Source organism: Tachyglossus aculeatus, chromosome 23, assembly GCF_015852505.1.
Source record: "Tachyglossus aculeatus isolate mTacAcu1 chromosome 23, mTacAcu1.pri, whole genome shotgun sequence".
Classification (NCBI taxonomy): Eukaryota; Metazoa; Chordata; class Mammalia; order Monotremata; family Tachyglossidae; genus Tachyglossus; species Tachyglossus aculeatus.
Window position 1 is genome coordinate 43,067,532 of NC_052088.1, and position 15,941 is coordinate 43,083,472.

Sequence of the window (15,941 nt, forward strand, 5' to 3'; positions counted from 1 at the left end):
TAGTTGTGGAATTTCTTGCAGCAGGTACATATTGTGTGTCTCAATCCACCCTATTTTTTGAGTGCTCACTGTGAGCGGGGCACTTTACTAAGCACTTGGGAGAGGACAATACAACGGAGTCGGTTGACACGTCCCCTGACCGTAATGAGCTCACAGTGATCCTGTCTCCTGTCCTTTATTGATACGTTCCCTGCCCACGACGAGCTTACAGTCTAGAGGGGGAGACGGACGTTATTAATAATAATAATACTACTACAGATAAATAAATTACAGATATCCACGTAAGTGCTGTGCCTCTCCTTTAGGTCACCCATGAGGTGGCAAGAGCCCGGGCTTTGGAGTCGGAGGTCGTGGGTTCTAATCCCGGCTCTGCCACTTATCAGCTGTGGGACTTCGGGCAAGTCGCTTCACTTCTCTGAGCCTCAGTGACCTCATCTGTAAAATGGGGCTGAGACTGTGAGCCCCACATGGGACAACCTGATCACCCTGTATCTACCCCGGCGCTTACAACAGTGCTTGGCACGTAGGAAGCGCTTCACAAACACCATCATCGATCAAAGGATTCCTACTTCTCACTAAGAGATATGGTTCTTTGGCGGGAGGAGGAAGTAATGCCTTTTGCCTCAACTTTTTAAGTTGTGTGGAGCAGATGGATGAAGATGCGCTATAATATCTATTTTATAAATCTCTATTTATAGCTATATTTATATATTTATATAAATAAATATCTATTTTATATATCTATTTTTCTCTATATCTATTCTAGTTGTTTTATTTTGTTAGTATGTTTGGTTTTGTTCTCTGTCTCCCCCTTTTAGACTGTGAGCCCACTGTTGGGTAGGGACTGTCTCTAGATGTTGCCAATTTGTACTTCCCAAGCGCTTAGCACAGTGCTCTGCACACAGTAAGCGCTCAATAAATACGACTGATGATGATGATGATAAAATGGGATAAGGCCCTTGAACTTCCGAAAGCCTCAAGCATTGTTTGTTGTGAAATCGGAAGATGCTGGAAGGGAAGCAGTAATAATACTAACAATTATGGTATTCGTGCACTGTTCTAAGCGCTGGGGTGGATACAACGACGTGGGGCTCACAGTCTTCATCCCTAGGGCCTAGGAGTCAGGAGGACCTGGGTTCTAATCCCGTCTCCGCCACAGGTCTGCCACATGACCTTGGGCAAGTCACGCCACTTCTCTGGGCCTCGGTTCCCTTATCTGGAAAATGGGTATTCTTTTGGGACAATACAATACAGCCATATAGCAAACACACTCCCTGCCCACAGCGAGCTTAGTCTAGAGGCAAGCTTATGTGCCGGGCGCTGTACTAAGTGCTTGGGAAAGGACAATATAAAAGTATAACGGATACATTCCCTGCCCACAGTAAACTTAGTCTAGAGGCGAGCTTATGTGCCGGGCGCTGTACTAAGCGCTTGAGAAAGTACAATATAAAAGTATAACGGATACATTCCCTGCCCACAGCAAACTTAGTCTAGAGGCGAGTTTATATGCCAGGCACTGTACTAGGTGCTTGGGAGAGTACAGTACGGCAATAAAACAAACACATTCCTGCCCACAGCAAACTTAGTCTAGATGTGAGTATATGTACCAGGCACTGTAGTAAGCGCTTGGGAGAGTACGATATGAAAGTAAAATGGACACATTCCCTGCCCACGACAAGCTTGGTCTAGTGGCGAGCTTACGTGCCAGGCACTGTACTAAGTGCTTGAGAGAGTACAACAGATGGGCGGCATCTCCTCTAGACCCAAAGCTCATTTTGGGCGGGAAACGTGGCTGCTAATTCTGCTGGATTGGACTCTCCTGAGCACTTAGTACAGTGCTCTGCACACAGTAAGCGCTCAATAAACAACACTAATGGATGGATGGGTGGCACCCCCTCTAGAATGTAAGCGCATTATGGGCGGGGAGCCCGTCGGTTAATTCTGCAGGAGTGAACCCTCCCAAACGCTTAGTACAGTCCTTGCGCACAGGAGGCGCTCAATAAATACCACTGATGGATGGGTGACCTCCCCTCTAGACTGTGACCAGGCAAGGAACGCATCAGCTAATTCTGCTGTAGTGGACTCTCCCAAGTGCTTAATACAACACGCTAGACTGTGAGCCCGTTGTTGGGTAGGGGCCGTCTCTATATGTTGCCGATTTGTACTTCCCAAGCGCTTAGTACAGTGCTCTGCACACAGTCAGCGCTCAATAAATACGACTGAATGAATGAATGAATATAACAATATAACGATGGTATTTGTTAAGCACTCACTTTGTGCTTACTGTTTTAAGCACTGGGGTAGATTCAGGGTAATCAGGTTGTCCCACATGGGGCTCACAGTTTTAATCCCCACTTTACAGATGAGGTAACTGAGGCACAGAGAAGTGAAGTGACTTGTCCGAGGTCACAGAGCCGATGAGTGGCGGAGCCGGGATTAGAACTCACAACCCCTGCCTCCCAAGCTTGGGCTCTTTCCACTGGACCGAGCTGCTTCTCTAACAGACACACTCTCTGCCCACAACTGGCTTTATACAAGTGCTTGGGAGAGTACGATACAGCACTATCGATCGTATTTATTGAGCGCTTACTGTGTGCGGAGCACTGTACTAAGCGCTTGGGAAGTACAAGTTGGCAACATCTGGAGACGGTCCCTACCCGACGGTGGGACAATATAACAGACACACTACAAACCCACAACAAGCTTAGTGTGAAAGACAGCATACGTGCCAGGCACTGTACTAGGCGCTTTGGAGAGCACAATACAACAATATAACAGACGCACAACAACAAGCTTAGTCTAAAGGGGAGCGTATGTGCCAGGCAGTGTACTAAGCGGTTGGGAGAGTGCAATATAACACTATAACAGACACACTGTCTGCCCACAACTAGCTTAGGTGCCAGGCCCTGTGCTAAGCACTGGGGTGGGGATAAGGCCATGGGGTTGGACCCAACCCGTCCCCCATGGGGCTCATACTCTTACGCCCATTTCCCAGATGAGGTGAGCGAGGCCGCGAGAAGGGAAGTGAGTGGGCCAAGGTCACGCCGCAGCAGGGCCGAGACGGGGTGAATCCGTGGGCGCGGCACCCCACTTCTCTGGGCCTCAGTTCCCTCATCTGGAAAATGGGGATGAAGACTGGGAGCCCCACGTGGAACCACCTGATCACCTGGTATCCCCCCCCAGGGCTGAGGGCTTGGCAAATAGCAGGCGCTTCGCAGATGCCATCGTTATCCTCTGTGACTCAGTTCCCCCATCTGTCAAATGGGGATGAAGACTGTGAGCCCCACATGTGACAATCATAATAATAATGGTATTTGTTAAGCGCTCACTATGTGCTGAGCACTGTTCTAAGTGCTGGGGTGGATACAAGGTGATCAGGTTGTCCCACGTGGGGCTCACAGTCTTAATCCCCATTTTACAGACGAGGCAACTGAGGCACGGAGAAGTTAAGTAACTTGCCCAAAGTCACACAGCAGACAAGTGGCGGAGGCTGGATTAGAACCCATGTCCTCTGACTCCCAAGCCCGGGCTCTTTCCACCGGGCCACGCTGCTTCTCCAACCTGATTACCTTGAATCCCCCCAGCGCTGAGAACAGTGCTTGGCACACAGTAAGCATTTAGCAAACACCACCATCATCATTATTATTATTACTATCCGGGCCTCAGTTCCCTCATCTGTCAAATGGGGGTGAAGACTGTGAGCCCCACATGGGACAGTCTGATCACCTTGAATCCCCCCAGTGCTTAGAACAGTGCTGGGCACATAGTAAGCTCTTAACAATACCATCATCATCATTATTATCATTACTATTATTATCCGGGCCTCAGTTCCCTCATCTGTACAATGGGATGAAGACTGTGAACCCCACATGGGACAACCTGATCACCTTGTCTCCCCCCCCAGTGCTTAGAACAGTGCTGGGCACACAGTAAGCACTTAACAAATACCAACATTATTATTATCTGGGCCTCAGTTCCCCCATCTGTGCAATGGGGATGAAGGCTGTGAGCCCCACATGGGACAACCTGATCACCTTGTCACCCCTCCCAGCGCTTAGAACAGTGCCGGGCACATAGTAAGCACTTAACAAATACCAACATTACTATTATTATTATCCGGGCCTCAGTTCCCTCATCTGTACAATGGGGATGAAAACTATGAGCCCCACATGGGACAACCTGATCACCTTGTCTCCCCCCCAGTGCTTAGAACAGTGCTGGGCACATAGTAAGCACTTAACAAATACCAACATTATTATTATCCAGGCCTCAGTTCCCTCTTCTGTACAATGGGGATGAAGGCTGTGAGCCCCACATGGGACAACCTGATCACCTTGTCTCCCCTCCAGTGCTTAGAACAGTGCTGGGCACATAGTAAGCGCTTAACAAACATCAACATTATTATTATTATCCGGGCCTCAGTTCCCTCTTCTGTACAATGGGGATGAAGGCTGTGAGCCCCACATGGGACAACCTGATCACCTTGTCTCCCCCCCCAGTGCTTAGAGCAGTGCTGGGCACATAGTAAGCGCTTAACAAATACCAACATTACTATTATTATTAACCGGGCCTCAGTTCCCTCATCTGTACAATGGGGATGAAAGCTGTGAGCCCCACATGGGACAACCTGATCACCTTGTCTCCCCCCCAGTGCTTAGAGCAGTGCTTGGCACATAGTAAGCACTTAACAAATACCAACATTATTATTATTATTATCCGGGCCTCAGTTCCCTCATCTGTACAATGGGGATGAAGGCTGTGAGCCCCACATGGGACAACCTGATCACCTTGTCTCCCCCCCAGTGCTTAGAGCAGTGCTGGGCACACAGTAAGCACTTAACAAATACCAACATTATTATTATCTGGGCCTCAGTTCCCCCATCTGTGCAATGGGGATGAAGGCTGTGAGCCCCACATGGGACAACCTGATCACCTTGTCACCCCTCCCAGCGCTTAGAACAGTGCCGGGCACATAGTAAGCGCTTAACAAATACCACCATTACTATTATTATTATCAGGGCCTCAGTCCCCTCATCTGTACAATGGGGATGAAGCCTATGAGCCCCACATGGGACAACCTGATCACCTTGTCACCCCTCCCAGCGCTTAGAACAGTGCCGGGCACATAGTAAGCACTTAACAAATACCAACATTACTATTATTATTATCCGGGCCTCAGTTCCCTCATCTGTACAATGGGGATGAAAACTATGAGCCCCACATGGGACAACCTGATCACCTTGTCTCCCCCCCAGTGCTTAGAACAGTGCTGGGCACATAGTAAGCACTTAACAAATACCAACATTATTATTATCCAGGCCTCAGTTCCCTCATCTGTACAATGGGGATGAAGGCTGTGAGCCCCACATGGGACAACCTGATCACCTTGTCTCCCCAACAGCACTTAGAACTGTATATATGTATCACCTGTATATATGTATATATGTTTGTACATATTTATTACTCTATTTATTTTACTTGTACCTACCTATTCTATTTATTTTATTTTGTTAAGTATGTTTGGTTTTGTTCTCTGTCTCCCCCTTTTAGACTGTGAGCCCGCTGTTGGGTAGGGACTGCCTCTAGATGTTGCCAACCTGTACTTCCCAAGCGCTTAGTCCGGTGCTCTGCACACAGTAAGCGCTCAATAAATACGATTGATTGATTGATGGGCACACAGTAAGCACTTAACAACATTATTATTATTATTATTATTATCCGGGCCTCAGTTCCCTCACCTGTACAATGGGGCTGAAGACTGTGAGCCCCACGTGGGACAACCCTGGCTCTCCCCCGGCGCTTAGAACAGTGCTTGGCACATAGTAAGCGCTTCCCCCAAACCGTCCTGCTGGTGATGATGATGTATATACGTGGGTACACATTTATTACTCTATTTATTTATTTTACTTGTCCATATCTATTCTATTTATTTTATTTTGTTAGTACGTTTTGTTCTCCGTCTCCCCCTTCTAGACTGTGAGCCCACTGTTGGGTAGGGACTGTCTCTAGATGTTGCCAAGCGCTTAGTCCAGTGCTCTGCACACAGTAAGCGCTCAATAAACACGATTGATGATGATGATGTTGACAGCTTGTACGTCCCAAGCGCTCAGTACAGTGCTCTGCACACAGTAAGCGCTCGATAAATACGATTGATTGATTGATTGATTGATGATGCTGCTGCTGAGGAGGCTCTAACCACTAGGCCAGGCTGCCTGCCTGTCAGGGCTGAGGAGGCCGCGCGCCTCCTCCCTCCCTCCCTCCCACAACGCGGGGAGCCCCATGGCCGCCCTCACCTCTTCCTCCTCCTCCTCCTCTTCTTCTTCTTTTTCTTCTTCTTCTTTTTCTTCTTCTTCTTCTTCTTTTCTTCTTCTTCCTCCTCCTCCCCGCCGTCCGTCCGCCCGCTCCCCTCAGCAAGAAGCCCCGACGGCGGACGCCGCCACTTCCGGTTTCCCTGGCCCCGCCCCACGACCCACCTGCGGCCTACGTCACTTCCGCTTCCGCCCAGCCTCGCCCACGCCCTCTGCCCGCCCTGCAGTGCGTCACTTCCGCTTTCCGCCAAACCACGCCCTTCTGCCCGCCCTGCTGACGTCGCTTCCGCCCAACCTCGCCCACGCCCTCTGCCCGGCCGCCCCGACGTCACTTCCGCTCTCGCGCGCCGGCCGTCCTGCGCAATCAATGAATCAATCAATCGCATTTATTGAGCGCTTACTGTGTGCAGAGCACTGTAATAAGCGCAGTCGGGACTATGTGGGCGGTTTTTTCCGTCTTCTTTTATATTATGTACTAAGCGCCAATAGTTTTTTCCTTTTTTTTGCATTTAAGCGCTCACTGTGTGCTAAACACTGTGCTGAGCGCCGGGAACAGGACGCTTCTCCAGTAGTTTTTTTGTATTTAAGCTATTACTATGTGCTAGGCACTGTATTAAGCGCCGGAGACAGGACGTTCCTTAGTTTTTTCCCCCTCTTTTTTATATTTAAGCGCTTACTGTGTGCTAGGCACTGTATTAAGCGCCGGAGACAGGATGTTCCTTAGTTTTTTCCACCTCTTTTTTTATATTTAAGCGCTTACTATGTGCTAGGCACTGTATTAAGCGCCGGAGACAGGACGTTCCGTAGATTTTTCTCCCTCTTTTTTATATTTAAGCACTTACTATGTGCTAGGTACTGTATTAAGCGGTGGAGACAGGACGTTCCTTAGTTTTTTCCCCCTCTTTTTTATATTTAAGCGCTTACTATGTGCTAGGTACTGTATTAAGCGCCGGAGACAGGACGTTCCTTAGTTTCATCCCACTCTTTTTTATATTTAAGCGCTTACTATGTGCTAGGCACTGTATTAAGCGCCGGAGACAAGGCTTTCCTTAGTTATTTCCCCCCTCTTTTTTTATATTTAAGCGCTTACTATGTGCTAGGCACTGTATTAAGCGCCGGAGACAGGACGTTCCTTAGTTTTTTCCCCCCTCTTTTTTATATTTAAGCGCTTACTGCGTGCAGAGCACTGTAGTAAGCGCAGTCCGGCCTATGTAGGGAGCGCCTACAGGGCGCTTTTTTCCGTCTTCTTTTATATTATGTACTAAGCGCCAATAGTTTTTTCCTTTTTTAGTATTTACGCGCTCACTGTGTGCTAAACACTGTACTGAGCGCCGGGAACAGGACGCTCCTTCAGTAGTTTTTTTTGTATTTAAGCGCTTACTATGTGCTAGGCACTGTATTAAGCGCCGGAGACAGGACGTTCCTTAGTTTTTCCCCCCTCTTTTTTATATTTAAGCGCTTACTGCGTGCAGAGCACTGTAGTAAGCGCAGTCCGGCCTATGTAAGGCGCACCTACAGGGTGCTTTTTTCTGTCTTCTTTTATATTATGTACTAAGTGCCAATAGTTTTTTCCTTTTTTTGTATTTAAGCGCTCACTGTGTGCTAAACACTGTACTGAGCGCCGGGAACAGGGAGCTCCTCCAGTAGTTTTTTTGTATTTAAGCGCTTACTATATGCTAGGCACTGTATTAAGCGCCGAAGACAGGACGTTCCTTAGATTTTCCCCCTCTTTTTTTATATTTAAGCGCTTACTATGTGCTAGGCACTGTATTAAGCGCCGGAGACAGGACGTTCCTTAGTTTTTTCCCCCTCTTTTTTATATTTAAGCGCTTACTATGTGCTAGGCACTGTATTAAGCGCCGGAGACAGGACGTTCCTTAGTTTTTTCCCCCTCTTTTTTATATTTAAGCGCTTACTATGTGCTAGGCACTGTATTAAGCGCCGGAGACAAGGCGTTCCTGAGTTTTTTCCCCCCTCTTTTTTTATATTTAAGCGCTTACTGTGTGGTTGGCGCTGTACTAAGCGCCAAGGACGGGACGCTCCAGCAATAGTTTTTTTTCCTTTTTGTATTTAAGCGCTCACTGTGTGCTAAGCACTGTACTGAGCGCCGGGAACAGGTCGCCCTTCAGTAGTTTTTTTTTGTATTTAAGCGCTTACTATGTGCTAGGCACTGTATTAAGCGCCGGAGACAGGACATTCCTTAGTTTTTTCCCCCCTCTTTTTTATATTTAAGCGCTTACTGTGTGCAGAGCACTGTAGTAAGCGCAGTCCGGCCTATGTAGGGAGCGCCTACAGGGCGCTTTTTTCCATCTTCTTTTATATTATGTACTAAGCGCCAATAGTTTTTTCCTTTTTTAGTATTTAAGCGCTCACTGTGTGCTAAACACTGTACTGAGCGCCGGGAACAGGACGCTCCCTCAGTAGTTTTTTTGTATTTAAGCGCTTACTATGTGCTAGGCACTGTATTAAGCGGCGGAGACAGGACGTTCCTTAGTTTTTTCCCCCCTCTTTTTTATATTTAAGCGCTTACTATGTGCTAGGCACTGTATTAAGCGCCGGAGACAGGACGTTCCTTAGTTTTTTCCCCCTCTTTTTTATATTTAAGCGCTTACTATGTGCTAGGCACTGTATTAAGCGCCGGAGACAGGACGTTCCTTAGTTTTTTCCCCCCTCTTTTTTATACTTAAGCGCTTACTGTGTGCAGAGCACTGTAGTGAGCGCAGTCCGGCCTATGTAGGGAGCGCCTACAGGGCGCTTTTTTCCGTCTTCTTTTATATTATGTACTAAGCGCCAATAGTTTTTTCCTTTTTTTGTATTTAAGTGCTTACTGTGTGCTAAACACTGTACTGAGCGCCGGGAACAGGTCGCTCCTTCAGTAGTTTTTTTATATTTAAGCGCTTACTATGTGCTAGGCACTGTATTAAGCGCCGGAGACAGGACGTTCCTTAGTTTTGTCCCACTCTTTTTTATATTTAAGCGCTTACTATGTGCTAGGCACTGTATTAAGCGCCGGAGACAAGGCTTTCCTTAGTTTTTTCCCCCCTCTTTTTTTATATTTAAGCGCTTACTATGTGCTAGGCACTGTATTAAGCTCCGGAGACAAGGCTTTCCTTAGTTTTTCCCCCCTCTTTTTTATATTTAAGCGCTTACTATGTGCTAGGCACTGTATTAAGCGCCGGAGACAAGGCTTTCCTTAGTTTTTTCCCCCCTTTTTTTATATTTAAGCGCTTACTATGTGCTAGGCACTGTATTAAGCGGCGGAGACAGGACGTTCCTTAGTTTTTTCCCCCTCTTTTTTATATTTAAGCGCTTACTATGTGCAGAGCACTGTACTAAGCGCAGTCCGGACTATGTAGGGAGCGCCTACAGGGCGCTTTTTTCCGTCTTCTTTTATATTATGTACTAAGCGCCAATAGTTTTTTTCCTTTTTTGTATTCAAGCGCTTACTGTGTGCTAAACAGTGTACTGAGCGCCGGGAACAGGACGCTCCTTCAGTATTGTTTTTTGTATTTAAGCGCTTACTATATGCTAGGCACTGTATTAAGCGGCGGAGACAGGACGTTCCTTAGTTTTTTCCCCCCTCTTTTTTATATTTAAGCGCTTACTGTGTGCAGAGCACTGTACTAAGCGCAGTCCGGCCTATGTAGGGAGCGCCTACAGGGCGCTTTTTTCCGTCTTCTTTTATATTATGTACTAAGCGCCAATAGTTTTTTCCTTTTTTAGTATTTAAGCGCTCACTGTGTGCTAAACACTGTACTGAGCGCCGGGAACAGGACGCTCCTCCAGTAGTTTTTTTGTATTTAAGCGCTTACTATGTGCTAGGCACTGTATTAAGCGCCGGAGACAGGACGTTCCTTAGTTTTTTCCCCCTCTTTTTTATATTTAAGCGCTTACTATGTGCTAGGTACTGTATTAAGCGCCGGAGACAGGACGTTCCTTAGTTTTGTCCCACTCTTTTATATTTAAGCGCTTACTATGTGCTAGGCACTGTATTAAGCGCCGGAGACAAGGCTTTCCTTAGTTTTTTCCCCCCTCTTTTTTTATATTTAAGCGCTTACTATGTGCTAGGCACTGTATTAAGCGCCGGAGACAGGACGTTCCTTAGTTTTTTCCCCCTCTTTTTTATATTTAAGCGCTTACTATGTGCAGAGCACTGTAGTAAGCGCAGTCCGGCCTATGTAGGGAGCGCCTACAGGGCGCTTTTTTCTGTCTTCTTTTATATTATGTACTAAGCGCCAATAGTTTTTTTCCTTTTTTTGTATTTAAGTGCTTACTGTGTGCTAAACACTGTACTGAGCGCCGGGAACAGGTCGCACCTTCAGTAGTTTTTTTGTATTTAAGCGCTTACTATGTGCTAGGCACTGTATTAAGCGCCGAAGACAGGACGTTCCTTAGATTTTCCCCCTCTTTTTTTATATTTAAGCGCTTACTATGTGCTAGGCACTGTATTAAGCGCCGGAGACAAGGCTTTCCTTAGTTTTTTCCCCCCTCTTTTTTTGTATTTAAGCGCTTACTATGTGCTAGGCACTGTATTAAGCGCCGGAGACAGGACGTTCCTTAGATTTTCCCCCTCTTTTTTTATATTTAAGCGCTTACTATGTGCTAGGCACTGTATTAAGCGCCGGAGACAGGACGTTCCTTAGTTTTTTCCCCCTCTTTTTTATATTTAAGCGCTTACTATGTGCTAGGCACTGTATTAAGCGCCGGAGACAAGGCTTTCCTTAGTTTTTTCCCCCCTCTTTTTTTATATTTAAGCGCTTACTATGTGCTAGGCACTGTATTAAGCGCCGGAGACAAGGCGTTCCTTAGTTTTTTCCCCCCTCTTTTTTTATATTTAAGCGCTTACTATGTGCTAGGCACTGTATTAAGCGCCGGAGACAAGGCGTTCCTTAGTTTTTTCCCCCCTCTTTTTTATATTTAAGCGCTTACTATGTGCTAGGCACTGTACTAAGCTCCAGGGAAGGGGCGCTCCAGCAATAGTTGTTTTCCTTTTTGTATTTAAGCGCTTACTGTGTGCTAGGCGCTGTACTAAGGGCCAAGGACGGGACGCTCCAGCAGTAGTTTTTTTCCTTTTGTATTTAATCAATCAATCAATCAATCGAATTTATTGAGCGCTTACTATGTGCAGAGCACTGTACTAAGCGCTTGGGAAGTCCAAGTCGGCAACATAGAGAGACAGTCCCTACCCAACAGTGGGCTCACAGTCTAGCGCTTACTGTGTGCTAAACACTGTACTAAGCGCCTGGTACAGGACCATCCTTCAGTAGTTTTTCTTTTTTTTTGTATTTAAGCGCTTACTATGTGCTAGGCACTGTATTAAGCGCCGGAGACAGGACCTTCCTTAGTTTTTTTCACCTCTTTCTTGAAATTAAGCGCTTACTATGTGCTAGGCTCTGTACTAAGCGCCGGGGACAGGGCACTCCAATAGTTTTTTCCTTTTTTTGTATTTAAGCGCTTACTATGTGCTAGGCACTGTACTGAGCGCCTGGAACAGGACGCTCCTTCAGTAGTTTTTTTCCTTTTTGTATTTAAGCGCTTACTGTGTGCTAAACACTGTACTAAGCGCCTGGTACAGGATGCTCCTTCAGTAGTTTTTCTTTTATTTTGTATTTAAGCGCTTACTATGTGCTAGGCACTGTACTAAGCGCCGGAGACGGGACGTTCCTTAGTTTTTTTCCCTCTTCTTTGAATTTAAGTGCTTACTATGTGCTAGGCACTGTATTAAGCGCCGGAGACAGAACGTTCCTTAGTATTTTTTCCCTCTTTTTTGAATTTAAGCGCCTACTATGTGCTAGGCGCTGTACTAAGCGCCAGGGACGGTACGCTCCTTCAAGTTTTTCCTTTTTTTGTATAAGCGCTTACTATGTGCTAGGCTCTGTACTAAGCGCCGGGGACAGGGCACTCCAATAGTTTTTTTCCTTTTTTTGTATTTAAGCGCTTACTATGTGCTAAGCACTGTACTGAGCGCCGGGAACAGGACGCTACTTCAGTAGTTTTTTGGGGGGTTTTTGTATTTAAGCGTTTACTATGTGCTAGGCACTGTACTAAGCGCCGGAGACAGAGCGTTCCTTAGGTTTTTCTCCCTCTTTTTTGTATTTAAGTGCTTACTATGTGCTAGGTGCTGTAGTAAGCACCAGGGATGGGATGCTCCATCAAGATTTTTTCCTCTTTTTTGTGTTTAAGCGCTTACTATGTGCTAGGCACTATACTAAGCGCCGGAGACAGGACGTTCCTTAGGTTTTTTTTTCCTCTTTTTTGTATTTAAGCGCTTACTGTGTGCTAGGCGCTGTACTAAGCGCCAGGGACGTCACTTCAGTAGTTTTTTTCGGGTTTTTTGTACTTAAGCGCTTACTATGTGCTACACACTGTACTAAGCGTCGGTAACTGGACGCTCCTTCAATAGTTTTTGTTTTCCTCTTTTTTTTTTGTATTTAAGCGCTTACCCTGTACTAGGCACTATACTAAGCGCTGACACTGCACTAAGCGCTTGGCAGAAGGCGCTCAAACAATAGTTTCTTTTGTATTTAAGCGTTTTCTAGGGGCTACGCACTGGGGAGAGGACACTCAATGAATACTTTTTTGACTTAAATAATAATACGGTTTAATAAATAATTTATCTAATAAATTTATTCATCTAATTAATAAATTATATTTACTATAAATTTATTATTAAATTTATTATCTAAACGAATTTATTTAAATTATTAATTAATAAATTATATTTATTTAATAAATAATTTATTTAATACTTAATAAATACGATTGATTGATTGATTGATTGACTTTTCCGTATTTAAGCGCTTACTGTGAGCTAGGCACTGTACTAAGCGTGACACTGCGCTAAGCGCTGAGTGTGCAGAGCACTAATAATAATAAATAATAATAATAAACATTAAATTATTATTTAATTAATATTAATTATTTGTTTGTTGTTAATATTAATATATTATTAATAACTATTATTATGGTACTTGTTAAGCACTTACTATGTGCCAGGCACTGCACTAAGCGCTGGGGAGAGGACGCTCAATACTTTTTGACTCTTTCCGTATTTAAGCGCTTTCTGTGAGCTAGGCACTGTACTAAGCGCTGACACCGCGCTAAACGCTGAGTGTGCAGAGCACCGTAATAATAAATAATAATAATCAACATTAATTAAATTATTATTTAATTAATATTATTAATTATTTGTTTATTATTAATATTAATAGATTATTAATAATAATTATTATGGTACTTGTTAAGCACTTACTATGTGCCAGGCACTGCACTAAGCGCTGGGGAGAGGACGCTCAATACTTTTTGACTCTTTCCGTATTTAAGCGCTTTCTGTGAGCTAGGCACTGTACTAAGCGCTGACACCGCGCTAAGCGCTGAGTGTGCAGAGCACTGTAATAATAATAAATAATAATAATAATTAACATTAATTAAATTATTATTTATTTAATATTATTATTTATTATTAATATTAATATATTATTAATTATTATTATTATGGTACTTGTTAAGCACTTACTATGTGCCAGGCACTGCACTAAGCGCTGGGGAGAGGACGCTCAATACTTTTCGACTCTTTCCGTATTTAAGCGCTTACTGTGAGCTAGGCACTGTACTAAGCGCTGACACTGAGCTAAGCGCTGAGTGTGCAGAGCACTGTAATAATAAATAATAATAATTAACATAAATTAAATTATTATTTAATTAATATTATTAATTATTTGTTTATTATTAATATTAATAGATTATTAATAATAATTATTATGGTACTTGTTAAGCACTTACTATGTGCCAGGCACTGCACTAAGCGCTGGGGAGAGGAAACTCAATACTTTTTGACTCTTTCCGTATTTAAGCACTTACTGTGAGCTAGGCACTGTACTAAGCGCTGACACCGCGCTAAGCGCTGTGTGCAGAGCACTGTAATAATAATAAATAATAATAATGATTAACATTAATTAAATTATTATTTATTTAATATTATTATTTATTATTAATATATGATTAATTATTATTATGGTACTTGTTAAGCACTTACTATGTGCCAGGCACTGCACTAAGCGCTGGGGAGAGGACGCTCAATACTTTTTGACTCTTTCCGTATTTAAGCGCTTACTGTGAGCTCGGCACTGCACTAAGCGCTGACACTGCACTAAGCGCTGTGTGCAGAGCACTGTAATAATAATAAATAATAATAATAACATTAATTAAATTATTTAATAATTAATTAAATTAATTAAATTATTATTTAATTAATGTTATTAATTATTATTGTGGTACTTGTTAAGCACTTACTATATGCCAGGCACTGCACTAAGCGCTGGGGAGAGGAAACTCAATACTTTTTGACTCTTTCCGTATTTAAGCGCTTACTGAGAGCTAGGCATTGTACTAAGCGCTGACACTGCGCTAAGCGCTGAGTGTGCAGAGCACTGCAATAATAATAATAATAAATAATTAATATCAATTAAATTATTATTCAATTAATATTATTAATTATTTGTTTATTAATATTAATATATTATTAATAATTATTATCATGGTGCTTGTTAAGCACTAAGCGCTGGGGAGAGAAAACTCAATACTTTTTGACTCTTTCCGTATTTAAGCGCTTACTGAGAGCTAGGCACTGTACTAAGCGCTGACATTGCGCTAAGCGCTGAGTGTGCAGAGCACTGCAATAACAATAAATAATAATAATAAACATTAATTAAATTATTATTTAATTAACATTATTAATTTTTTATTGTTGATATTAATATATTCTTTATTATTATTATTATTATGGTACTTGTTAAGCACTTACTATGTGCCAAGCACTGCAGTAAGCGCTGGGGAGAGGACGCTCAATACTTTTTGACTCTTTCCGTATTTAAGGGCTTACTGTGAGCTAGGCACTGTACTAAGCGCTGACACTGCACTAAGCGCTGTGTAGTAATAATTATTATGGCGCTTCTTAAGCACTTACTATGTGCCAGGCACTGCACTAAGCGCTAGGAGAGGACACTCGATAGTATTTTTTTTTTGTATTTAATTGCTTACTTTGTGCTAGGAACTGTACTAAACACTGACCAGAACCATTAGGCGTTTACTATGTGCCAGGCACTTCACTAGCACTGCGCTAATTGCTGGGGAGAAGATGCTCAGCCAGTAGTATTTTCTTTTCTTGTTTGTATTTATTAAGCACTTATGCCCCAGGCACTGTACTAAGCGCTGAGTGGAAATGTGCAGAGCACTGTAGGCGCTCAATAAATACGATTGATGATGATGATGATGATAATTATTATGGTTGAGCACTACGTGCCAGGCACCTTACTAAGTGCTGACACTGTACTGAGCAGAAGCAGTGGCATTCATTCACATTCGATGGTACTTATTGAGCGCTTACTGTGTGCAGAGCGCTGTACTAAGCGCTTGGAAAGCACAATACAGCAATGCAGGGACAACCCCTGCCCACAATGGGGGATGCAGAAGCAGCATGGTGTTACGGCTAGAGCCTGGGAAGCGCGGGGTCACGGGTTCGAATCCCCCCCTGCCTGCTGCGTGACCTTGGGTGAGTCCCGTCACTTCTCTGGGCCTCAGTTTCCCCCCCTCTGTAAAACAGGGATTGAGACTGTGAGCGCTTTTTGAGTACCT